This window comes from Apus apus, chromosome 3 (genome assembly GCF_020740795.1).
Source record: "Apus apus isolate bApuApu2 chromosome 3, bApuApu2.pri.cur, whole genome shotgun sequence".
Taxonomy (NCBI): domain Eukaryota; kingdom Metazoa; phylum Chordata; class Aves; order Apodiformes; family Apodidae; genus Apus; species Apus apus.
In genome coordinates, this window is record NC_067284.1 from 35,275,980 (window position 1) to 35,302,428 (window position 26,449).

At 41.6% G+C, this 26,449-nt stretch overlaps 1 long non-coding RNA gene across 2 annotated transcripts; it reads right to left on the bottom strand.

Annotated features, from left to right (window-relative positions):
* Nucleotides 1–352: 352 nt before the first annotated feature.
* On the bottom strand, nucleotides 353–26,449 carry LOC127382718 (uncharacterized). Of its 2 annotated transcripts, XR_007889036.1 has the most exons (4): nucleotides 26,360–26,449; nucleotides 25,833–26,275; nucleotides 1,957–2,078; nucleotides 353–1,550 (listed from the first exon to the last, which is right to left on the bottom strand). It is a non-coding gene; the product is annotated as an uncharacterized LOC127382718 (long non-coding RNA). The 2 variants fall into 2 exon arrangements; XR_007889035.1 differs by having other exon boundaries at nucleotides 353–2,078.

The following is a 26,449-nucleotide window of genomic DNA, read 5'->3' on the forward strand; positions in this document are numbered from 1 at the left end:
AGTGGCAATTTATACACGATGTGTAGATTATGGAGGGGGGCAGCTCTCCATGTTAATCTTAATCCCTTAAAACCTGGAAGTATACCTAAAAAAAAGCTAATTAGCTGAAACATAGCACCATGCAGAGGCAGCAATATTGCCTTTGTCTGGAAGCTAACTTGGGTGTGCAGGGTCTACATGTGTGCTGTAGACAAAGGTGAGAGGTTTTAGGGATACTTGGCTTCAATCTCTGCTCTGGTTATCAGGTTGTTTTGCTGATTTTTCACAGGTGAAAAAAAAGGGCTGTTCTGGTATCTATACAGGTTGAAGCACAACAAATGAAAACAGAAGAGACCGGAGTGATGAGCTTCAAATATAAAATTCACTTTAATGACATACTGTATTTTAGGCCAAACTCCCTTCATAGTGTTCCACAAAATCAATCTTAACAAAGACATTTACAAGCACAGAGTGCAGATCTGGAGGAAGCAAAGACCCCTTTTCATTCCTGGAAATAGAGAGAAATGTTCCACACACACATAGGCAACCATGCACTCACACGCACCTCACAAAATGTCCTTGAGTGTAACTTTAAGAGAAGCAGCAGCACTGCTCAGCTAGGATCAGCCAGAACTGCTTCATTTTGATTGAAGAGAGGAAAAAAAACAACAGTAAAAACCCACTGGTTTCAACAATTTGGGCCAAGTCCTAAAAATAGAACTGCTTTCTTATGGAAAGAAATACCAAAAAAACCCAACCCAAAACAAAACAAAAAAAACCAAACAACAACACCTCCTTCAGAAGATCTGAACTGTACTCAAAATTGTCTCAGTTTGGTGCCAAGCACACAGGGCAGACTAATACTTAAGAGGCTGCCTGTGCCAGCTCTGAATCCCTCCAGTAACTGGAGACTGCATATCCAAGACTGGGAAGTGATTATGGAAAAAAACCCTGTTTTCTAGTGGCAAGCTGTCCAGCCATTTTAACCCATGCTTGAATGCTTGCCTCGCAGCCACACGATGCACAACCTTTCCCTGGCAGGCTGCCTCCAGCTGCCAGTACTTGCTGCCTGGCATAGCACTGCAGCAGGACCAGACTCCAGCAACCCCCCTCAAGCAGCCTCGGGGGGGGAAGCAGCAGCTTTACTGTTTGTGAGGAGAAGGTTTTGCCCTGCTGGCAAGACCTGCAGCTCCAGCCTTCCCAACAACCCAGGCCAGGCATCTTCAGTAACATCTGTATTTCAGAAGGTAGGTGGTCTGGCCCAAGGCACCAACTGGAGGGTGCCTGCAAGGACTCAACCCTGCCACGCCCACTGGGTGCAGAGCAACTTGCTGGCTTCCTCCCAGAAGGGAAAAGGGCATCACTGGTGGAGAATGGATCTGCTTTTGCACAACAAAACACTACTGTGATTTATTTGCCTGGAAGTATTGCCATGGAGTGAGGCCTTGCAGTGCTGGGTGCTGTCCAAACTCAGAGGTGTCTCCATAGGACTGAAAAGGCACAGGGGATGTGCTGTCAGTGGCACGTGAAATAATTTGAGAGGAAACACAGTTTTATGTTTCCTTGCTTCTCTGTTCAGATGGGAAAAACAGAAAAAAATGTTAAGAAATTAAGTAACAAAGCAGCTAATGTTTATCCCCTGTAAGACTCCCTATTATCTTGCTAAGGAGCCAGAAATACAGCTCCTCATGACTTTGCTTTTATGCTTTGCCCAGTCTCAAAATGTATGAATGCATCCTCTTTAGGGACAGAATATAGGAACAAATGCTATTTGTACATTATACCAGCAAGTAAGATGGGTCTTCATTATCCATGCAGAAAGGCAGGATTCTGGATTTTCACAAGTCACCCAAGAGGCTCATCTTAAAATACCTGAAATACCTGCTGACATCTGGCAAATTCTCAAGCATTATCAACCCTGCACCTCCTTCTCTTTTTCTCTATGCTTATGGCCCAGCAGGTGTTTGTCCAAGATACCTGAAGATGATGTCTGCAAAGACTCTGGGAGGGCAACTCCACCATCTCCCTCTCCTGCTGCTCTCGCGAGGCATTTCACCTGTAGTCCAAAGCAGCGTCTGGTTTTGTTAGCAGCCATTTGCCTTTGGTAGAAAAAAATATTTTAAAAGCATTACAAAAAGAATTTTAGTAGTACAATGTTAGTTAATTTTCATCAGTTTTATTGCTACTAAACAGGCTTCGTTGTAGGTCCACCACTTTCCAGATAAACTCCAGATCCAGTCCTAACTCCAGATTCCTGAAAAACCTTTGTTAGGGTGGCAGGATAAGCTATTTTCTTCCACTCCACATGGTTGAAATTGTATAAGGAGCAAGACAGGCTAGGACATTTATGGAAGAAAGGTCACTTCTCTTTTCATGAAAAAAGGGGTTTTAAGAAGCCAGGATCCCAGCTGAATTTTTGTATGCCAAATACAAGAAATACAATATGAGAGAAACAGAAGTGCTATTTTGGGTCACATAAGTATCATATTCTGAATAATCCTTTTATTAGCAGGCAGCCCTTTCCTGCCACTTCTTTCTCTCCAGCATTTACAGACCTCAGGCTCATACACTGCCATTTCTGCTGTGAGGAGGGCATTTGTTGACTTTAAAAAATGTAAGTAAATCTGAACTTGAACTTTGTAAGAAACACATCACAAAGCACAGAGCAGCAGCTCTCATAGCTGTTTAAAAATAAGTTTTCAAGAAGAAGGCAAATGCTTTTTATATTAGATTTATCTTCTTTTTAAATGGTTGACCCAAATAAGTAATCAAAGAGGATGAAAGCCTAAAGCAATCAGTTCAAATTTCATCATGTGATTCTGGCCTGGTGTGTAAGAAAACACTCCATTAACTTAACAAGCAAAGTGTGCATTGGAAATATTATTCTAAGCATTTAATGGAATTTCATAACTCGTGTATGTTTGCTAGAGATAGTAAAAATAGTGAGGAGAATTTTTTAAAATAAAGATGTCCTTTTATTTAAAAAAAAACAAAAGTTGCTTATGCTTTTCACAGACATTTAGTGTCAAAGTGCTTCTGATAAACATTTTCAAAGCTCTTCGGATCAACATGTTTAGTAAAGATACTCATTAAAAATTAGACTCTTTTATACATGAAAAGGTAAGAATTGAGAGGGTTTTTTTGAAAAGATTTGCTTTCCAGACAGCTATCACAAGTACTTTCACTTCAGAGTACAGAGTGGTTGAATTTGTTTATGCAAGAGTCTGAATGATTAAGGTATTTTCTCCTACCCTGTCCTTTAAAGTTTAACCTTTTGTATAAGTTTTAAAGATTTCATATGATTTGTACTAATTACAGAAGCCCCCTTGGAACTAAAGTTATGCTTGTACCAGGCATGGCTCTGACACTAATGCCAACCAAGTGAGTGTAGGACCATTTTTAATTACAGCACGACCCTATGCATTTATGATTACTTAAGAGCACTTGACCCCACTAGTTGTCTAATCCTTCCTTTTAACTTCTCCATGGTCTATTAAACATCCCCATTTCCAAGACTCTCTGCTGGAGTCAAACCCTTGGTGTTTGCAATGTCTGCCTTTCCCACTTACAGTGTTCTGACAGCCCTTAACGTATTCCAGTCCAGATTTGACCTCTCAATGGTATGTGTCTCAATTGAGTTGATCTCACTGACAAAGATCAAACTGCTACTTAAAGTATCTCGTGGCTGGATTTCCCAGCAGACTCACAACTCCAAGCTGAAGGAGATATGAAACCCTGCATGTAGCTACAAGGAGTATTAGCTAGGAGAACAGTGCAAGCCTCACATAATCTCAGCAGCAAGTTCTCCTGTGGCAGTGTTACGAGGAGAAAGGAGGGGAAATGTCTCCTATGAAGACAGGACAAGAGAGTTAGGGTTGTTTAGCTTGGAGAAGAGAAGGCTCCAGGGGAACATCAGAGCCACTTTCCAGTATATGAAGGGGCTACAGGAAAGCTGAGGAGGGACATTTTACAAGGGCTTATAGCAAGAGGATGAGAGGTAACACTGGAGAAGGAGAGATTTAGGTTAGACATTAGAAAGAAATTCTTTACTATGAGAGTGGTGAGACACTGGAACAGGTTGCACCGGGAAGATGTGGATGCCCCCTCCCTGGAAGTGTTCAAGGCCAGGTTGGATGGGGCTCTGATCAACCTGATCTAGTGGGAGGTGCCCCTGCCCATATAGGGGGGTTGGATCTAGATAATCTTTAAGGTCCCTTTGAACCTAGACCATTCCATGATTCTATGATTCTATGAAAAGGGCGACAGGCTCCTGGCCCTAGAGTAAATCCATGCCTAGAAAGCATGATGCTGATACTCATCTGTGCATGATGGTGTCCTCACCCACTACACTACTCATGCACAATGAAGATGTCAGCATTAGATAAATAGGTTCTCTGAACAGGAATGAAAAATTCTATGCCATTTCCCTTCTTTCTGGTCTTGCTTGATTCCTGTGTACTTACAGCTCAGAAGTTTTTGCAAATACCATCCAGAAACCAACTTCCCTACCAATCCAGGAGACCCAGCACTAAAACATGCGTTACAGATCTTCTGCATGGGAAAAAGATCTGCTGCTCTCAAGTACAAAGAGTAATTAATGAATGCTGTCCTGAAGGTGATTGCCAGCTGACATAAACATGTAATAGAGAATACAACTCCTACTCTTATCCACTGAGAAGCTGCAAACAATTTAAACAAAACCACTGTTTTTGCTGGGAGATGAACAAGCTAAACAAAGAGCTATAGCATCTACAGTTTTATCTGTACTTCTGTTATTTACTTACAACCAGGCATTTTATTTTCCTTTGAAGTTATATTCTCTTCTTTGGGACAAGTATTCTAGCAGAGAGAGAGGAGAAAGCTCTTCATTTCACTTTCTTGAAAAGACTATTTTGCCATTAATATATTGGAAAATACCCAAAATCTTTCTTCCTGCAGGGCCTATAGAAACAGAGGTAGTACAGACAAAAAAGTCTTTGAACTCATTCTTGCAATACCAATGTAAAAGAAAATCATGTGCTTGCCAAGCAAGTTCTTTAGGTCTAGTACAGCCAGAATGTGTACTTTGAAAAAGAGAATCTATTTCCCAGATAATAATGTTCTTTGGAAACCATTCCATGCTCCTAGAAATGAATCTGTGAAGTTTATTTTCTGGCTACGTGGGTGGGGGAACACAGATCCAGGAAACACACTCATCATTCTCAGTGGATTAGAAAAGTTAATACCTCTCTCTCACAAATCTTTTGACCTTCCAGGTTCCACTCCTATTTTTCTAGCCATCCTTTTTCCACTCAGTCCTACAAGGACTCTGATCTCACTGAATGTAAACTTACCATTCCTGGATTTCTTCACCTATAACCCATTCTTGAAGAAATGCATGGAGCTATTATTCAAAACTTTCTTCTAGTGAGTCCGACCGCTAAGGAAAATAAAGCCAGAAGCTTGATAAGATCTCACTGGGTGATTAAGAGGGGTTGGGACCACTAAGGTTTTCTCAGATACAAGTGCTAAAAACAAATATATCTCATTGTTCTGGCAATGGAAGGGACAAAGCAATTAAACCGGAGATTTAAGGAAACAACCCAAAGGAATTTCAATTTTGTTTTTACAAAGCAAAAATGAAACCGAGAAATAAGCAAGATCCCAACTATCCCTGGGTAAATAAGTGAAGATTCTTCTGTACTACATCCTAGCAGTGAGAAAACCACTATCTCATTTCAAGAAATATATATGTATGTACATATATCAACCACTGATACAATATATCTGCTGAAAAACATTTCCTTCTTCACTTATTACACAATGGACTGAAGAGTTTTAATTATCCCTTCTTAGCTTTTTACTAGCTCTATTCCCTGCCAGGATGAAAACTGTGGCATTTCAATTGTACTCTGCAGCTAAGCATTCTTAGTACACACTGTATGTGTCTTGCCTTGAGGTAACAAAACCAATTTGCTAATTTGGTGGTTAATTCAGGGGTACAGAAGTGTTGTTTCACAGATTTCTAAGGCTTCTGTGTAATTCTCCATCCCTCAGCTACATCTGGTTTTCTTCCAAACATACTGCGGGGCTTGGAATTTGACATAAAGATGAGAAATTATTCCAAGATTTGTTTCTCCTTTTGAAAGGTTTTTTAATTGAGGTGTTGGGCCAGTACTTGGCAATTATTCCTTAGAGAATGAAGTTTCTTGCTTAATCGTGTGCTGCACCTGGTGCAACAACCCCAGTCACCATGCTGAAGAGAAGTGAGGGTATTCTTGGAGATTCCACTAGAGTTGTGTGAAAACTGAAATTTCCACACACACCATTTAACCAGTTCCTGCTGTTTCTGAAATCCACATTTGAACAATAATGTTGTCTTTCTTGCCTGCTATGAAATGACCCAAGGTGTTTGTATAAGGACAGTTAGCTTTCCCCTTTCTCACATCATAAAGGGTGATGTCATCTGTCTGTAAGCACACTTGTAAATATGCTGGAATGGTGTATTATGAGACATCCGAGGCATGATGTCCAGTATCTCTAGTATGATTATATTGTGCTATAGAAATAAAATGCAGAATAGGATTAACAGTATCAAAGACACTTAAAAGCTCAAAGGCTAGGCAGAAATGATCCAGCATACAGATTTCTTTGCACTCAGTATGAGTCTTTGAGCAATTTAAGCATTTTTTAAGTATTTCATGTGTATCTCATAATTCCAGGAATACACTAAGCCTTTTGCTGCATTACTGTTTGGATGGTTTAAGTGGTAAATCCTCTATTCCATGCAACCATCTGCTTCCATTACAGTTGTTTTGGTTCCCAGGAAACAAAACTCTGCTTTTAAAAGCTTCCTCTAATTTCATCAGTGTGTTTTCTAGAGGCATAAGAAAGTAATTTGGCCTAGGTGATTCATTGTTTAGTCCTTCCCACTTTTAGTGCTCACTATGAAAAAATAAAAATCTTTCTTTAAAATGTCCTGCAAAACAACAGTTGCTGTTTTCACAGACTAAGTAGTGTTCTCCTAAAGAAATATTGATACAGGAACTGAGCTGTCCAGACTCTGCTCAGTTTTTTCACACCACGTGCACAAAACTGTAGCATCTTCAAAACACACAGCTTTAACACTGAACATTATTTAAAAAGAAGTACATGCAGGAAACAGTTCAGCTGAGTCTGCAGAAGCACAGCTTTGAAGAAGAAGCCTGTTCTAATAGAGATTGGCTCTATCCTTCTTAATTATTTCTGAGGCATTAATCAGTGCAGAACATTAAGACAAAACATAATCATATTACATTTACAAATCTCAGTATCACCCTGAATTTCTTACTTCTGGTTCCATGACACTTTCTGTTAATCCTGAATATATCTGAGACTGACTTCATAAGTGGGCCTAACTGGGACAACTTCTCACAGGGGACTTTGGCAGGAAGAATGCAAGAGCAAAGGCTCCAAAAGAGGTTTTTCACTGCATGTGGGGTGTTACATGAGACTTTCTTCTAGGATGGGATACAGATGTAAAGCAGTCTGGTTCTTAATATCCAGGCTAAACCATTGAGAACAGTACAAACCATGGTATTTAAATTAAGAAGAGTAAACAGCAATTTTCAATCATGTTGCTCTATTCTAACATGGTGTATGCTGTGGCTGAACCATCCAACACCTGGATTGTTAGTTTGAGACTGCCAAAACTGTACTCAGTGGCTGCCAAACTGCTGAGCCTACGTGTGGCTTCACAGCTTGATATCCAGAGAGCTCAGCTATGATTCAAATTCTGAAAAGTCACCAGGTCTATGGTTGCAGTATGATTCAGCAGTTTGGAGAAGAGCCTTCCTAAGGAAAATAAAGAAAACAGCAGCAAAAAAACCCTCCACAACTGACCATATAAGGCATACAGCTCAACTGCACAAGTAAACTTGACACATCCTCACAGCAGAGCTCCGTAACTTGACTGATTAGTACCAAATGTGGCTAGTCACAAGCATCAGGGGCTAAATTCTGCTCCTCTAACAATGGTGCAAACTCATATTAACTCCACTAATTTCTGTGGTATATAGCCTGTTTAAATGTGAATATACAGAAGGTCCTCAACAAGCCTCTCTGCTATTTGAGGTAAGCTTGAAATCATTAACCAGGTAGAGAGCAGCTTCCCTATCAAATAAAGCCTTCAGTGGTATTCCAGGAATGCAGCTAGAGAGGTGGATGCAGTCCCTACTACACAATGATACTTGATTTGTAAATTAATTAAGGTTTGTGAACCGACAAGGAACTAAATCTGGGGGGTTCTGCACTGAGAACAAAATGCACTAGGAACCTCAGTCTTAAACTAATTGCTTTGTATGCTCTGGGGATATTTACACACACATCAAAGGTGACCATACCTTGCCAAAATGAGGTGCCTACTCACTTGGTACACAGAAGAGTTCAGCTGCTAATTCACATTGCAAAGCCTACTCCTCAAAGGTGGCTCCTTGCCTTCTTGAAGACAAAAACAGTTAAACCATACTTTTTTTTCTTCCTTTATTGATTGTTTGGGTGGGCCAGTGCTCCACCAAGGCATGAGAGTGCTCAGCCCTCATGCTGTGCTGCTCAGTCCTGCTGGTCACAGAGGGCAGTCACCGTCCATCCATCTCATCTCACCCTCATTCTTCTGGTGACGATGCCTATGTTTCCTTTGCAGAGTGGCTTAGTGAATATCCTACAGTTCTTACAACATATGTGCTTGGTCACTTGGAAAATTAAAAAAAAAAAAAAAAAGAAAAAAAAAAAGAAGTGGAATAAATGTCACTCCAGTTTAAGGTAAACAATTTGTTCAGCACTACAAAATGTTGCTTTAGGAAAGCTTTGTTCTAATACAGTATACGAGACAAATGGAGTTCCTTTTTTCTCATTCCCTTCTCCTTACCAGCAATTGAATGAAGTGGAGATTGTGAGGTAAAATCAAGCACATCTGGGTCAATTAGCATGGAAAGTCAATTCTTTAAAAGCTGATGGATGCCTCTGGGAATCGCGCACTTCACAGCACGAATCTCAGCACAGGGCTGCACTCTCAGCAACTCAACTCAATTAAGCCATTACGTGGTTCTTTAAATCTGGGGATCCGGGGGAATTGGTTAATTGTCTGCTTGTCATGGTTCCTCCTCAGGGAGCATGTAAACATCTTCTATTTCTCCTATAGATGTGTGGTACACATAAGAACAATCCATTTTAGCTGACTTATTCAAAGCTTATTTCTCCCATGGGAAAATTAATCTTCCTCCTCAAACACTGCCCAGAAGAACAAAGGTCTCCAGAGGAAACAAACCATGCTATCAATATAGAACAGGTTTTGAGTTACTACAGTCAAGTTTATATTTCCTTTTCCCTGCAATACTCAACTACTTCCTGATTTCACTTGTTCATAACTTTCATAACCAAACTCCTAAGGCCTGCAATGGGGTTTCACTGTTCTCCACAGCTATGAGTAGTTCAGCTGCACTCTTGGACATACCTAAAATCACTATAAATCACCCACTGGCTTCACAATTAGCAGAGCACAAGCAAACTGTATAAGCATTTATGAAGCATTTTACTCCATTGTCAGAGCTGAGCATCTCCAAAGAATAACTCATCTCATGTCCAGTGAGGTGGGCAGGATGACACATTGGCTCCCATGTCCTCACTGAGAGCTGCTCTGGATCCACTCAACCATGAGGTCACAGAATCATGGAATGGTTTAGGTTGGAAGGGACCTTAAAGATCATCTAGTTCCAACCTCCCTGCCATGGGCAGGGACAACCCCACTAGACCAAGCTGCTCAAAGCCCCATCCAATCTGGTCTTCAACACTTCCAGGCATAGGGCATCCACAACTTTCCTGGGCAACCTGTTCCAGTGTCTCACCACCCTCATAGTAAAGAATTTCTTCCTAATGTCTAATGTAAATCTCCCCTCTTCCAGTTTCAATCCATTACCCCTTATCCTATCACTACAAGCCCTTCCTCAGCTTTTCTGTACCCCCCAGATACTGGAAGGCTGCCATGAGGTCTCCCTGGAGCCTTCTCTTCTCCAGGCTGAACAATCCCAACTCTCTCAGCCTTTCTTCATGGGAGGTGCTCCAGCCTTCTGATCATCTTTGTGGCCCTTCTCTGGACTCGCTCTAACAGATCATGTATTTCTTATGTTGAGGACTTCAAAGCTGGATGCAGTACTCCAGGTGGGGTCTCATGAGAGCAGAGCAGAGGGGTAGAATCCCCTCCCTTGACCTGCTGGCCATGCTTCTTTTGATGCAGCCCAGGACACAGTTGTCTTTCTGGGCTGCAATCACACATTGCCAGCTTTTGTTGAGTTTTTCATCAACTACTAAAGAGATCTTGAACCTAAGGCAGACATCCCACTTTTAGATGGTAAAATTAGTGAGACTAATCCCACCCACATCTCCTCACTGCTGTGACTGTGACAACCACCTAGGAAAGACAGGCTGCTGTCCCTGACTCACACCACAGAAGTGAGCTTCTTTTCACTTGCACACAGCAGCTGCTTTCACTCTTATTTTGCTTAGTGTTTCAGACTGCTGAACACCCAAAATCTCTAACTGACCTTGGTGGAAGACTGTCACTGGGTGCTCAGGATTGTGGAAAACAAATCACCCCATTTATCCCCTAAATATGGATTTAGAAGGCTAACTTTAGTTTCAGATTTTTTTAAAACTTGGCATGGTATTAAAATCCATCCATGGGGCGAGTTAATTTTTTACCATCAAAGAGAAGTAAAACAACTTCTCCTAGGACATACAGCAGGAAGACTAGGATTAGAATGCCACAAATTTCGTGTGCTATAACCAGAAAATTATTCTGTTTCCTAAATGTAACATAATTGGGACACAGTCTGATAAATGGAGACTGAGTAAGCCACACTAAATCTACTGATGTGTTCTGCAATGTCTGGATGCATCCCCAGCCCTAGCTATGAAAGGAAATGTAATTATGGTACTGGGAAAGTGCAGTCCACCCATCATTTGGGTTACCACACACATACGTAACTGATTCCAAATATAGAACTGCAGTAATGTCTCTTACACTCTTATCTGCCTTACATTCCTTTTTCCTTAAGTTATAAGCTTGCCATCTTCTCCTCAGAGAGAAGAAACAATGTATTGGCGTGTATGCATGCCAGCTAAAGGGCTCTCATGTCCTTCGGGTCACGGGGAATGGCTGCTCGATGTTCACCAGGGAGCTGCCACTGGGGGCAGGCACCTTCCCTTGCCCACACAGATCTAACCAAGAGTGTTTGCTCAGGCGCAATGTTGGAGATGAAGGAGGGAAGCTAAGCCTCAGGAAGAAAGTTCAAGGAGGAAAGGAAGATCAGGAAGCCAGCAAATTTTATAAAGCACCCTTGTGTTTTGGAACCTATGCCAAATTTAAAAATGAGGCATATGTCTCTTAGTGCAGTCCCAGCCATGAATGCAGGGCAGTGTAGGGATTCACAATCCTTATTTAAACAGCCTCGTTTGGCTCTGAAGAAGCAGAACGGCACAGCACACACTCCAGGCTAACTTACACAGCTTCTGCAATGGCAGTTCAGACCACTCAGCAACTTGGGTGCAAAAACTAAGTTTACATTGGTGTCCTTAGCATGTATCACTCTCTTGGTTTACATCATCTGGAGGACATGTCTTCAAATGTTGTCCAACACATATGTTTAACTCAAAAATTTCAGCTGTAGCCCCTGAGTATGTGCGAGGGACCCTGACGACAAACTTTCTGGCTCTCCTGTCTGTCTGCAATCCAGGGACACAATGCCAGACACTTTTCTTCCTGTGGCGGACTGGCATGCAATTATTTTTGTGCATCTCAGCTTGCCTTGGTTGCAGAACAGAGAGGAAACATTTTATTAAATTTCATCACATAACCCAGAGTGTGGTACTTAACTAGACTTCCAGTTTCACCAAGTTCTTGTGGGCAAAGGAGAAGTGGCTCATTGCCAGGTGTTTATAAAGGCATTCAGAGGTATCCAAGGTAGAAGAGGAGTTCTGACTGTAACTTTAAAATGTTAGCTTTTTTAGCCTGTCATGCCTAGATGTTTATCATGACTTATATGATTATAATCAGAGGCAGCAGAGGCAGCAGCAAGAAGAATTAGAGAAAGGGATTGTGACCTGCACATCCCACACAAAACCAGCTTCTTGGAAGCACCTTCTTCTTGTGCTGAGCAACAGCATGTGGCAGCAAAGCAATCTCAGCCATGGCAGGGGCAGCCAGTCCCAGCACATTGGTGGCAGCTCTGTCAGCATCCAGTGCTTCCAGTCACAGTCACAAATCAGAGCTTCATGTCAAAGGGACTCTCCTTTCTCTATCCACCCCCAGCCAAAGCAACACAACAGCTGTGTTCTTTCTGAAAAAAACTGATGCTTATGTATGTACCTCTGGACCAATTGTCAAGCTGTTGTAGATTCAAGATACTTTAATTTCCTCTTTAAAAAAATAAAAAATAAAAATCAGCAAACTGTATCTTCTGCCTTTCTTACTGTCTGGAATTCACGAAGATGGTGCCTGATCAACCATGGCTGGAAAAAGAAAAATGGAGAAGGACTAGAGTAATCACAGTACATTCAATGCAACCAAGTCAACAGCAGCTTGCAAGCTTTCGGGATGCTTCGCAATCCACGTGCAAGGAGTTCCCCAAGCCCACCTTCTGCTAAAAACATGTCTGCATCCCAAAGTTAATGCATACAGAGGCCAGTAACAACTGAATTGCTTCCTGACTGTAAGGTACAGCAGCCTCAACAGTTGAACATATGCTGAGGAAAGGACAGACCATTGCATGGCAACTGTGTGGAGCTTAACCAGATCCTGACTGCCCTGTATATTCTGTGCTGTAGCCTTCTGTCCCACTCCCCACTTCAGAGACTGTTTAAAATGCTGCAACCATGTGTGTGCTGGGTCCACTTTGATGTGAAGGACTACACACATGCAAGAAAGATAGGCCTTCTTCCCCAGCTCTCAGGAGCAGCTTTGAAACATTGTATGTGCACCCCGAAAGAAGGGAAAAAAAAAAAAAAAAAAAAGCAAGCACCCTCAAAAAAACCACAAAACAAAAACAGACAAGCAAACAAAAAAAAAACCAACCAAAACCAAACCAAACCAAAAAACCGAAACACCAAAAAGCAACCATTTGCAATGAATAAGACTGTGCTTTTCTGGCCTCTCTTTAGAAACAGCACAAAACCTGGTATGTTCACCTTGGCATTACAAATACATATACACACATGAGCATACATACATTTACTACAGACCCAAAACCCTCTCCCCAGGAACGTGGCCTTCTCTTTTCAGGTACATACCAGCAGGAATGCATGAACTGAAGAAACAGAGGAGGAAAACAGTAATGTTTTTTCACATAGTCGTTTTTATTCTGCTTGCAGCTGTTCCTCCCTTTTACAGCCACAGGCAAGGGCTGAGTTCAGCCAAGCCAAAGGCAGGCTCAGCAGGATGTAAATCAGACCACACCTTCCAAACACCCTCCAATCATAAGGAAAGAGTATGGATGTAAATAAAACCACACCTTTGCTGGACCAGCCTCCTCTTCTACGTAAAACAGTTTCCATCTAAGTAAGACCACTCCCTCAGATGGTCTGCCTATTTCCATTCCTGGTGGAATGGCATGTCAGTAAGGCCAATCCTTTCTCACAAACTCTTAAAACTGAGAGGAGCCTAAGGAACTTTTACCCTTCTTTTGCTCAGAGAAAAGCTAGTTCTGTCTTTGGAAAGCACTTTTTTGCTGTGCGTGGGGTACCACGAGCCAGCACAAATCATTCCTCAGTCTTGCTGTCAGGCACTGCAGATCATTTTACAAACAAATTGTTTGCCTATGGGACAAAGATACACATTTTAAGATGTCACTTTTACCTTGTGCTAGCAAGTCTTCTCAGCCTGCCATTAGGTGGGCTTCCTCCTTCCAAAAGAGCAGAACTAAAAAACCACAACAATGGAACCAGGGAGATCTTCCTGCATTTTTTCTCTTATATCCGTCTTTCCACATGCACGTCCAAAACTGATTGTGAGATTTCCAACCCAGATCAAATGTGAGGGGCTTGTCCCAAAAGGTAAAGAACTAAACTGCAGCCAGACTTCAGTGTAACTTCTTCCAGATGTCAGAGCTTGTACAATCATCTCTAAAATCAATTCTGGTTTGGGCCAAAAAGCAGCGTAAGTATGAGTAAAACATTACTGTCACTGGAGAGTCATTTAACTACTTGGAATCACTTAAGATGTCCAGGTTAGGAAGGCAAACAACTCAAGGCAATCTGAGAGGAAAAACAGTTCTCATCTACATTCCTCACAGTAAGAAAGACCTGGAGAAATTAAATGGGCAGACCCCAACTTCCTAGAACAAGATACACAAGACATAATGAAAGTGCTCGCAATGGCACATGCTTTAACCAAAAAGGTGGTTTCACATAAAATTGGGGAAAGGGTGTACTGCATTCCCTCAGAAATGGTGGAAACACAGATGTTGTCCAAGTTTGGGAAGGCAAAATAGTCCACATTTTTGATGTTTGCACCAAAGAAAAAAAATTCCACTTTGAACATTTGATGGAAGACTATTAAAGGAAATCATTATTATTATCATGGCTCCCATCAGTGATACGAGAAGCCAGGCTCTGTCAACATTTTCCTTATAAATCCGTCTTTCTGCTAGGTCTAAATTGGCCCGAAATAGCTAGTTGGGACCAAAATCTGGATTCTGAGATCTCTGGAAGCAAAAACTGCATCTGGCTGTTTACAAAATTCTAGTCTAAAGAGACTGTGAGAGCGGAAGAGGGAGCATTTTTAGTGGTTAAAGCTATCTATCTTGTTTGTGTCACTTTAGAGTGCTAATCAGGGATCAGGAACCAAAAAGGAAGTTTAGAATCAATGCTGATGAGCATACAGAAGTCTGCATGCACATTCAGCCATCCCCTCCAGCATTTCCTTCTGAAACATGCAGCTGCCACAGAGCACAGACCATCTCATGATATATCTGGAGCTCACATTTCTAATGATATCCTGAATAAAACCCAGCAAGGACCACAGCAGGAAAAGAAAGATTCCCAAACATTCTTGATTTTCAGCAAAGAATTATTTCATGCCTAGGCTTAAAACTAAACTATGTCTAAAGCACTAAACAATACTAATTTAATGAACCAGTTCATAAGGTTTAAAGGGTAGCACTCAAACCAAAGGCTGGACACAGTTTTCCTTTTTTAGCCAGCCCCCCAAAAGTGCTTCCCCAAACCTGTACACTATAATGGAAGACAGAAGGGAAGTAAAATGAGGAATGCAGTCATGGAGCAAGTCCAATCTGGCAGATACTTCATTTTATAGACTGGGAATACTGGTTCCCATCCACTGCTCCTGCACCATTGCACTGCTCAATGGCCCAGGCCTATCTCCTACACATGTAGCACATCCCAGTTTTCCATTTGCTTCTACATCTCCTTCCATACTTCAACTTCCTTAGCTGTAAAAAGCAGAAGAGTCAATTGTGAAGACCACTAATCTTCGCCTGTACCAATCTGTGTCAGGAAGAACAGCAATGAGCCCTGGTACAAAACACACCATGGGCTAATCTTTCAGTCTTAATCTGTGCAGCGCAACTGTGAAAAGGGGGACCTGAGTGGGGTCATCTCCAGCACAGAGGCTGTGTTTTACTGCAACATGCTCCACAGCTGGTATCTTTTGAACACTAATTTACTATTAAAAATGTATTACTCCACCAATTATGTCTTAAATTTACTAGCTCAACAAATTCTATAAATTCCTCGTATTTTAGTTAGCTGATTAGCTAGATGCTTTTGAGAAGACTGTGAAACTCCTCAGTTTGCACCAGAGTTACTTTGTGAACAAAATCTGTATAACAGTATCTGAGAGAAACTTTGAAACAAAATATTACAGAAGAGAAATTGCCACTGGTGAAAGACCAATAAACACACTGTAAATTCTGAGGGTTTGCACAAGAAACGGAGTCGTGAATGACTATTCCAGAAATGGAAAAATAGAGAGCCTCTTGACATCCAAATAGGGTGAGCAGGCAGTGCTCCAACAAACGAATCAGAAGTGGAAAGAGGAAAAAAAAAAAAAAAAAAGCCTTCTCAGATCCAAATAGTTTCAAAAATGAAAACAGGGATTAAAAAGAAGAATTAAAACATGGGAAGCTAAAGTCTATTCCCATATTTTATTGCGACACTTGAAAGAAAGCTAAATGCAGGCTCTGTCCTGATGAGAAGCATTATCCTCTGTTTTTCTGCCACTGTTAGATAAGACCCACTGGCAAATATGAAGCTGGAATTAGGATGGGGCTTAAAATAGGATGGGATTTAAAACAGTGCACAGATAGAGGTCATGCCTCTTCTGTTTTTTAAATGCAAGGATGACTTTTCTAATCTGTGCACTTGGGAGGTGGTAGATCAGGTAGATAAGGCTCCCCTATCAGCTCTTCCCTCTGCCAATCTGCAAAACAGTGAGTCAGCTCTCAGAGTGGCAGGAACCTGCAACGCAGCCCACACTTGAGCCCGCTGGAAACATCCCTGGGCACATCACTCACCTTTCTGGGAGATGCTTTAGGGCTTCCGACAGACACACAACTACAACTACTTTGGAGGGTTCTGCATTAGAAACTTTCAGTGGAGGCACTTAGATGAAACTTGATAAACCCAAAAGGGTTCTCGAGCAGTTATGAGTGTGCGAATGCCCTCAGAAAATGGCTCACTACGCTTAGGTCTCCAAAGGAGCTTTCCCTAGACTCAATCGTTGATGCTCCTTTGACTCAGGATCTTCCTCTGAAACCCCAGCCATGAAAAAATTTGACATACACATACCATTTCTTTACAAGTAGCAAATCTTTCGCCAACACACTCAACTATGTGTACTCAAGCACAGTACTCAAGTAAAAGCACAAAAGACACATAATGATGGCTCAAGGTCTCCAAATAAATCACCTGTGATAGTTCCCTGCCTATTTATTACCCAACAATGAACCTTTGAACTACCCAATCTAAGGCTCTGCTCTGCAGACATCCTAAACAATGGGATTTGGTTTAGGAACAACTACAGAGATAGAAAACAGCAAAACTGCCTTACCAAATTTACTTTTAAACAATAGGCTTTAATGACCCTAAAAGAATCACAGAATATTTTTCAAGTATTTCATGATGTGGGCCAGAACATGGAATCCCTCACAGTGAAAACTTTAGTAGCGTTTTTCAGACCAATCAAGACTAGTACGTTATTGACACAAAGTGAATTTCAAAATAAAATCCCCCAGTGTATTTCCTTTCCAAAATCAAACCAGAACATTGCTGGTTTGAACATTTTTGCTGAAAACTAATGCAAGTGATGCACAGGGTCTATTTCATCAGCATGCTTCTTTCTAATAAAAACAAACTTAAAGCTTTCCAGGTGCCCTAGAAATTTAAGGAGAAAAGACCACCTGGTGACTGGTGACTTTTTCTCTCAGCTGAGAAAATGATAGGCTGTATAAACTGCTTAAGACAGATGAATAGATAGGCAGGCAGATACCCTCAAATTTAGACACACAAACAACAACAAAAAAAGTTCTGGAGATCTGAAGGGAATTTTCATAGCCTGTCTGTAGTTCTGACTGGTTTCCCTAAGAGGAAAACAAAAAACTGACTGCCTTTTATACTCTTGTAAACAAAAATCCTGTCATAATTTTTAAGTGTGTTGATCATAGTTTATTTTTAGATCTGACAAACCACAGAAACATCTCCCTAAAATATCCTAAAGAAACACAGTGACCTTTCCAGCTTGGAAAGCAGAAATGTTTTAACAACATCATCCAAGCTACTGTATGGGCTGAACAAATGTAGAAGACAGCCTATTGAAAAGCCTCCCACATTCACCTATATGCTATCCCATGAAAAGTTCTCCCATAGGCTAGCAAAACTAGCCTTAACTATCAGCTCATATTCAGAAACAGATGGAGGAGTCACCTATCAAAGAGGGGAGCATTGCTTTGAAGATAGAAAAGCAGGTTCCTGGGAACTCGAACTGAAGGTGGTGAGGAGCGATGGCTTCAATCTCTGTACTTGAGAGGAGGTGATTCACTTAAGACCCAAGCAAAATGGGGAAGGTGGTGACAAGGAACAGGAACTCATACTGCTGTAGGAATGGGAAAATAATGGCCAGGAAAAGGAGAAAGCTTCCAAAATGAACAGGGATTTGATAAACAAATGATGCAAGAGTAACTGAATACTGTGCGAGGTGCAAAGGGCAGGTGTGGGCAAGGAAGAAAGTTTTAACCCTCATGCTTTGGGTATGACCTGTTACAGCTGGTCAGGAAGAGTGTCACCACTGTCCTATGGTCAACCTGCTGAAGCTGTCTATAGCTGGGTACTGTTTTATGTCTGACAATTATTTCAGCTCCTATGCTTACTTGCTGATTCAAAACTTCCTTCCAAGCAAGAGCAGTCATTAGGCAAGAGCATAATAAACCTTAAGTCTGTTTTCACCACAAGTTTCCCAGCATCAATACTGTAGCCTCATATGACACAAATGCATCTTTGCCATCTTAACCTTTGGAGTTTTTTTCTCTCCATCTTTGCTGTTATTCCCATCTTAGTTCTCCTCTAATGGACTAGTTCACTTAGCCTGGAAGTAGCAAACTTGCTCCAAGTCCTGCAACTATGTTCAAACTTAGTTTTCTAGGTAAATACCTCTGGGACAGAACTTCTTGATACCTTGTCTTTTTTATTGTTTAGTATTTATAATTTTATTTTAATAATTAAGTGATGAGAATGTACTGCTCTGTGCTGTTCTGCAGGAAAAGCAGGAAAAATGAAGTGATTTTGAGCAAAAACATAACTTTGGCAGGATTTGCTCTGATGGCCTCCATGGAATAAAAATTAGACACCTCATCCATTCATCAACTAATTTGGCTTGAAACACAGCATGTGGGGTTTTCTTTTTCTGTTTGGATTTTTATCTCCAGTTAACTCTCTGGAGTTGTAACAACAATCCCTAAGAAAAATCAAGAAACTTGAGGTTTAGGCACAAGTTTGCCAATTGTATAAACATTCTTGTTATCTTAGATGTTTATTATTGAACAAAACCAGCTTTGCACTCCTTGAGACTTTCAATATACTTAACATAGTTCCATTCAAACCTAGACACATTACCTCCCAAAAACATAAACAAATTCCCTATGTCTTACTTGGAAACTGGACCATTAGTTATATTTTTTTGTGTATATGTTAGGCACAAGGTTGTGGAACAGGTATTGATTTTATCAATACAGTATACACAAAGCATGTGGATTTCTCCCAGGTTCCTTTTGATGATAGTTCAGCAACCCAGGAATCACAGACATACAAAAAGCACAGAAAAGTGTCACCTAAATAATTATTTTCTTTCCCATCCTTCTTTCATTATTATAATCAAAAGTAAAGGCCTGCTTGCCGTATTTTGCTCTGCATTCTAAAATAACGTGATTAGCAAGCAATACACAGTATTGCTATTTCTTATGACAGGTTACAGAAACATAACAGTAATTTCAGAATTTCTCCTTTAATTCTTCCTTTTGTATCACTTACTCTATCTCATATCCACACACTCCGATCTGGAGGATTTTATAAAAGAAAATGTGCCTGATTCACACCTTTCAGTTGCTTTCCTGATCAATAAGTAGTGTCTGCCTTTCCCTGAGCACAGCAGGGCCAGGAAAAAAAGAGGCTGGCTTCTGAAGGTGCTCAGAACAGGAGCACCCAGCCTTTGCTGCAGACACATCTCCCCTCTTCTCCTAGCATGGTGGAACAGACCTGAACACTGTTTCTCAGTCATAAAATGCTGTGAAGGCAGTGGGAAGGAAGCTGCCAAGCCCACCTTATCCTTGGCTGGTTCATTCACTCTCCCCACACACAATTTCCTCTGCTTCCTTCTGTGTCCTGCCCCCAGCCCTCCCCACACAAACACATACGTGCAGCTCTCTCTTCAGCCCTATCTACCCTTTCCCACCCAGCACCACAGCTGGCTGTCCTCGATACAGGTTCACATCCAGCATGTGGGTGGGAATCTGACAGGAGGGTGAAGTCCTCTTCCACCCTCCTGTCATACTGCACTAATGCAAAATCCCAGCCCACTCCCTCTTCTCTCCCACCCACCTCCCCACCTCTACACACATCCCTACTTTTCAAAACTGCACCAGGCCCAGTGGCAGACACCAACTCCTTGGTTGGGACATCTCTCTGCCAGGGTATCTCTACAGTGGGACATCTCTATGCTGGGACACCAGCGCAGCCCTGTGTCATCTGCCAATCAGTGGAGAGCTGTCTCAGTGAAGAGACATCCCAGTGTAGAGATGGCCCAGCATAGAGATGTGCTGGTGGAGTGCTGTCCCAGTGGAGAGATATCCCGTAGCAAGTAGGTGGTGGAGACTTGTCCTAGACCCTGGAAGAGCAAGGTGGCTAAAAGCCACAGTGCTGCAGAAGCCGCTGTGGTCAGACATGGAACCACAGGATAACCCCACAGCCAGGGCTAAGGCATGAGGAAGGCATCCTCCCTCCTCATCTTTGCTGCACTGGACCTGTAGAGAGCCCAGCTACTCATGCAGGCAGAGAGATTTCATCAACACTAAGAGTCCCACAGAAATAACCCTTTCTTGGCAAACTCTCCTCACCATGTCCTCTGCCTTGCAAAGATGCCTTGTCTCTGCCTGGTGTTTTTTCTTTGTTAGCCAACAGTCCTAATGTGGGAAAAGTCTTTCGTCACACCAGCAGGGATTTTGCAAGTACTGTACAACTCCCACACGTCCGTTTCCCTTCTGAGGCAGAAAAACAATTCAGTCATATTGCCCTTACATCTGGACAGAAAAGCTGTTTGGAAAGCATAAGAACAGGATGGTTTTGTGATGCAGTGAACCATTCAGCCTGTCCCAGCAGCAGAAACCTTACAGATCCTTCCTCATACCAACACTTTCATTCCTAGCACATCCATGCTTATTTTGCTCCCTTTCTTTTCCCTGTAAGAGACTGGCCAGGGTGTGCACCTGGAAATACAACGCTTGCATCAGTGCCTTCCCGGGCAGCACAGTCCTTTCCAAACTTCTACTCCCCCCTGTGGCAGCTTGATGGTAAAAAATAAAGAAAAGCACGCTTCCCAAGTCATGTACTCTGCCGTTCCTCTTTGCAAGCCATTTATGAAGAAAAAAAAAGATATGCAATGGCCTAGAGGAGGTCTCACTAAATGTATGACAGTAAAATAATAAAGCTGATAGCAGGGAACTTGAAGTTCAACCCTCTGTATCTTGTGAGTGACACGAGGACAAAGAAACAGCTGTGGCTAGTTCATACATGTTTTAAAAACTCACCCAAAGGTTTTGTCTTACAAAGTTCCTAACTCACTGAGTGAACACTGACTAGGACAGTTTTAAAATTTTCAAATACCTTGCAAATCTTAGGTAATGAAAAAAGGCAATTAATAAACTGTCTTTTCATCCCATGTCATACTTGAATCTTAACTAATCATACAGATCTACCATGCTATTAAGGTTAGACTTTTCCACAAGATTCACCATGGGTAACTTCCTCACAAGAAATGCACCACAAATAACTTCACAGACTCCAATTTCATAAAGACCTCATTGTCCAAAATGGTCAAAACAAACATCTAGGTACAGTAAAAACTCAACCTTGATTTCTATTTAAAGCCCTTTAATGAAAATGTTATAAATGGAGTAATATGCTCAGAAACACTTGCTGTTAGCATGAGTCCTACCACTTCTGCAACTTCAGGCTTACTACTTAAAAGCCACTCATCACCAAGACATTTGTAGCAACATATTCATAAACTCTAGACTGGAGACTGTTGCTGTTTAAAACAGCTAAGCTTCCTCAATTATTTCCTGCGGGAAATCAAAGTATCTTAGAATATTCCACTTCCCTGACAATGTACATTTCTTCAAGTACCTACTCTTCTTGGCTCCACGTGAAAAACGGTCTGACAGAGAACTTCCCAGAGAGATTAGCATTGTAAGTTGGTTTTCAGAGCTGGAGGGGTAGTTGCTAAACTTCACACACATCCGCAGGTCAATAAGGAAGCCACCTTGGCTGTTGTAAGTTACATCCTAGTTCCTCTGACTGCGTCAGCTGTACAGATGGATTTACACAGGTCACATACCAGACATCACTCGCTGAAAAAAACAGCCAGCCAAGCTGGCAGCTGAACCATGAGGAACCATTTTCCTGAAAATCTAGCCATCTCTAAAATCATAGGTTAACACATGGAGGACATTACATCCCTTTGTAGAGCAGCTGATGCAGTGTGCTTATCAAGTCCTCCAGAGGCGTTACAGACCTCCACAACAACCCAACTCTTCCACTTTCTCAGGAAGGCCTGCGTAAACAGAAAACCCCATACTTCACTATACCAAAGTCAGTGAACTCAGGCTGCAACAAAGAGGGAGTAAAATTTTACAGTGATCTCCCTCCCAAAGAAAATGCTCTATTAATCATTCCCAAAATGTACAAATATCGATTCTACCCTATCAGAAAAAAATGTATCCAGCAGGATTCTCCAGAGTACTCTACTTCTCCAAAGCAGCTACAACATAAATTAAGAGAACCCATACACTACAGAAGAGCAAACTGCGTTCCTAACCTTGTCAAGCCTTAATTAAATATCAATGCGCCTCAGCCTGGGGGAAAAGAACCCGTAAAACCTCAAAATTTACACTGACAGCTTCTAAGAGAAGAAGGGTGAAAAAACTGAAAATAACATCCCATGCATTTTCAAGTAAGCAGATCTGATACCTTCCTGCTCACATAAGCCATGACAGAGTGGGAAGAAGTGTTCCTCACTGCAGTCCTACACCAGAGGTTGCGAAGCTTGGTGAAATCTAAGAAATAAACAACTGAAAGTCTCTTTCCTCCTTACTCACCTTTGTGAGCTGTAGAAGGGCTCTGCCACTTCCCCACAAAAATCCAAGACACGGCCAACCTCTGTACAGATGTAGTGAATGCTGCTCCTTACAGTACGGAGAAGATCTATGGTAAATTTTTCAGAATAAAATCAGTAAAGTACTGAAAGTGAGGCTCAGTAGGTAAAGGACCTTTGGCTTCACGCTACTAATATTCTCCCTTTTATCCAAGTAGTTCTACATGTGCTTTGAATGCTCATTTAGATTATTCTGCTTCCAGTAATCACTTTGCTGCTTTAAGGCCACACACATTCATAAAGAAGTCCAGCTATTAGAGCTTACAGCAGTATTCTGTGGCTCTAGAAGTAACAAATATTACATGTTACAACATAAAGAACATCAGTTCAAGTCATGACGATCACGGAAGACAACAGAACTCAGCTCTGCCACTGGGAATTGCATCTGATGATTCTGCTTTGCTTATACTGCTGAGTACTTTTTATCTCAATTTATCTAGACTTCACAAGTCCATTATTTTGATGGCCAGCAGTGCACTCAGTGAGTCTGCCCATCTGAAGCTACTAGGGAATCTGCTGACCCAGTATCTCCAGGAACTTGGACTAGGTCCACCAGTTCAGCAGCAAACATTTCCATCGGCCCTATGCCATCTACTGCACTGCTCAGCCTACTTATCCTTGTTCACTTTGGAGAAGAGCTAATGCCTCTCATTGGTAAGATGAGCTGAGGTGAACTGTCATGGCTCCCAAGCAGAAGACTTGCACCATGTGCCTCACTCTAACAAAGCAATATAAATGGCACAATGTGCCTAACTTGCTTGACAGCCCCTGGGAAATAAAGTTTTCTATTTCACCTTGCCTTTGTTGATTCATGAGCTCACACATCCCTCCAGAAAATTATTAGCAAGTCCAGCAAGTAGTCGACTACAGAGCACTTTCTATGCCTACAGATACATAGAATAAGTTCCTAGATGACTTCTAAGAAATACAAATACCAGGCAACCACATTAGCGATGGAATCAATCTCTTTATTTTTATTCTGTGTCTATTTCTGAGCTAGCAGAGCAAGTCTTGTTTGGAATCTGCATTTTAAGCAAAAGCCTACTAACATAACTTCACTAGACCTCTCAGGATTTTGAGATATATTTATTATAATTTTAAAGAAATATCCTGGTGAGCGTTTTGGGAAAGGAACTAATCGGCAAACAACTTGAGGCAAGCCAGAAATGTCTAAAGCCAGCTACAAGCCTATCCTGATGATAAACAGCTCAGTGTCCAGATGTCCATATATGGCAAGACTTCCTATAAGACTGACAGCACTGTATGTGCATTGCGTATGGTTGTTGGATCAGATTCACATTCCTTGGGTATGTTTCTCTGGGAGCTTTTGATTTCCGCTTTGAGGGCTGGCTCAGACCTCCAATTGCTCTTACAAAAAAATATCTGTGACTGAAAGTTGAAAATGTGCAAGATTCTTTCTTTAAGTACACAAACACTCCAAGTCTAGCCACTTTCCTGTAGTCTTGCCAGGTTTTCAGTATGTCTGATACCTGATCAAGTGACTTTTTGGGGGGGAAGGAGGAAAAAAAGAAGGAAAAACACAAGAAAGGAATGCAGCATATCCACACCTGTACATTTTACAAGACTTCACCAAAGGAACTATCCCAACTGAAGCTCATGTAGACACACACATACCGTATATAGCTGTGTAAACAAGTATGAAAGGCCAGTGTAGTGAATTCCTAGTTTCAGCAGAAAAAATACACTACCTTTAAAGCATGTGCTATATAAACACCTGCATGGAAGTCAAAATTAGTGCATTTTTACCATTTTATGCATTGATGCCAAGATGTACTTCTCTAACCTGTGAGCTAGTGCCAACAGAAAGGATAAACTGAAGACAAGCTGGACTTAGAAGGTACCACCTTTGCTTCCAGGTTCCCTTTACCCTTGCGCCTACATACACGTGCACAAACCTGGTACCCAAGGAGTCACATCTAACAGCACAGAAAACAAAATGACAAAAAGGCAAACCTTATGGGCTAAGATTCTTAATCACTTTCATGGGTTGGCAGCTGGTAATTCAGTGGTCTAATGCCCAATTCACAGCAGTGCACGACCAGAATTAGTTCTGAGGTCCAAATGCCTATTTAAGTCTTTTTTTTTCAGTGCAGCAAGTGGATGGGGCTTGCTGTACTTGGCCTGCAGTGTGAGGACTTAGGACAGATTTATCCTTTAATTTTGGATTTCCTGGCTTTCTGGTGGTTTGTTACTTTTAAACATACTTTTTCTGTCAGTGAGAATCTTAGGTTTTGTTTAATAAAATTGTTTCTCTGAAAAAACCTCTTACATGGAAAGTTATAAAACATGTCTAAAGCTTCTCTCTCTCTGATGTTCTCCAACCATATTTAGGCATTTAAAAAAGGCATTCTGTTTACCTGGTTACATTTGCATTTTGGTATGCATGTCATACATAGTTTGGTACACATATTATTTACCCAGCACTGAGGCCACTGGAGTCCTTCAAGTAAATATGGATTTCAGGAGAACTCATGGGTTTGGGAACATATAATATTTACCATAACTGTTCCTCTGGGATATTTTCTTTTTCTTTCAGAGCCAATCTCATTTCTGCTAATGGAGAATTTCAAATAGAAGAAACTACATCCAAATGACTTTACCAGTGCTGGCAAAATGTAAGTAACAATTTTACAGCACAATATATCCTACTGGGCCTTTACATGAACACGTTTCTTTTTCCCCTCAAGAATCCTGTGCATACATACTGCTGTATCATAGCATGGAAGTATGCCTACATATGGAGGGATGGGAAGGAGTGGGACATGGCAGCAGGAGAAAGCCTACATGTAAAAGATGGCATCTTTTAAGATATCCATCAGATTTCTGCTTAAATTTAATGCCTAATAAGATGCATTAAACCAGTATGTCTCATTAAACACTAACATACTTCCACAGGTCAAAAGCCAAAACGCTGGCATTCCTTGTGTTAAAGTGGAGGTGAAACAACATGACATCACTGAACATTCAAATGATACACAAGAGGGGGGGGGAGAAGAACCATCCTCCTACCTAAAAAAAAAAAGCATAACAGTTATCTGCAACGATTTAATACAAGCCACACTGCTTAAGTCTTGGGTTTGGTCAAATACAAACCACAACGTTTAGGTTTTGGCTGAGTGAGGTGGCCTGCTGGTTCCTTCTTGTTGTTATCCTGGGGAGGACCCTCAGCGAGGCGGGGAAGCAGGGATGTGCGAGGAACATGTTGCTCAGAAGTGACAGCTGCACACATGCAGTGGGAAAATAATAGACACTTCTTCCACGCTTCAGACTCCGTCCGCCGTGCCAAGTATTTCGGAGTAAATAGCCACTCTCTCTATTCATAGAGAGCATCTATTAGGGAAGGAACACATTACAAACACTCAGTATGATTCAGCGGTACACAGAGTCAATTTATACCCGGTAGCGTAATTATACCTTTTCCTGCTGGTACCAAAGCGCCGGGTCCGTTCTCCGCCGGGCACGGGCACCCTGAGGCGAGGGCCCCGGGGGGCTCGGGCACCTGCG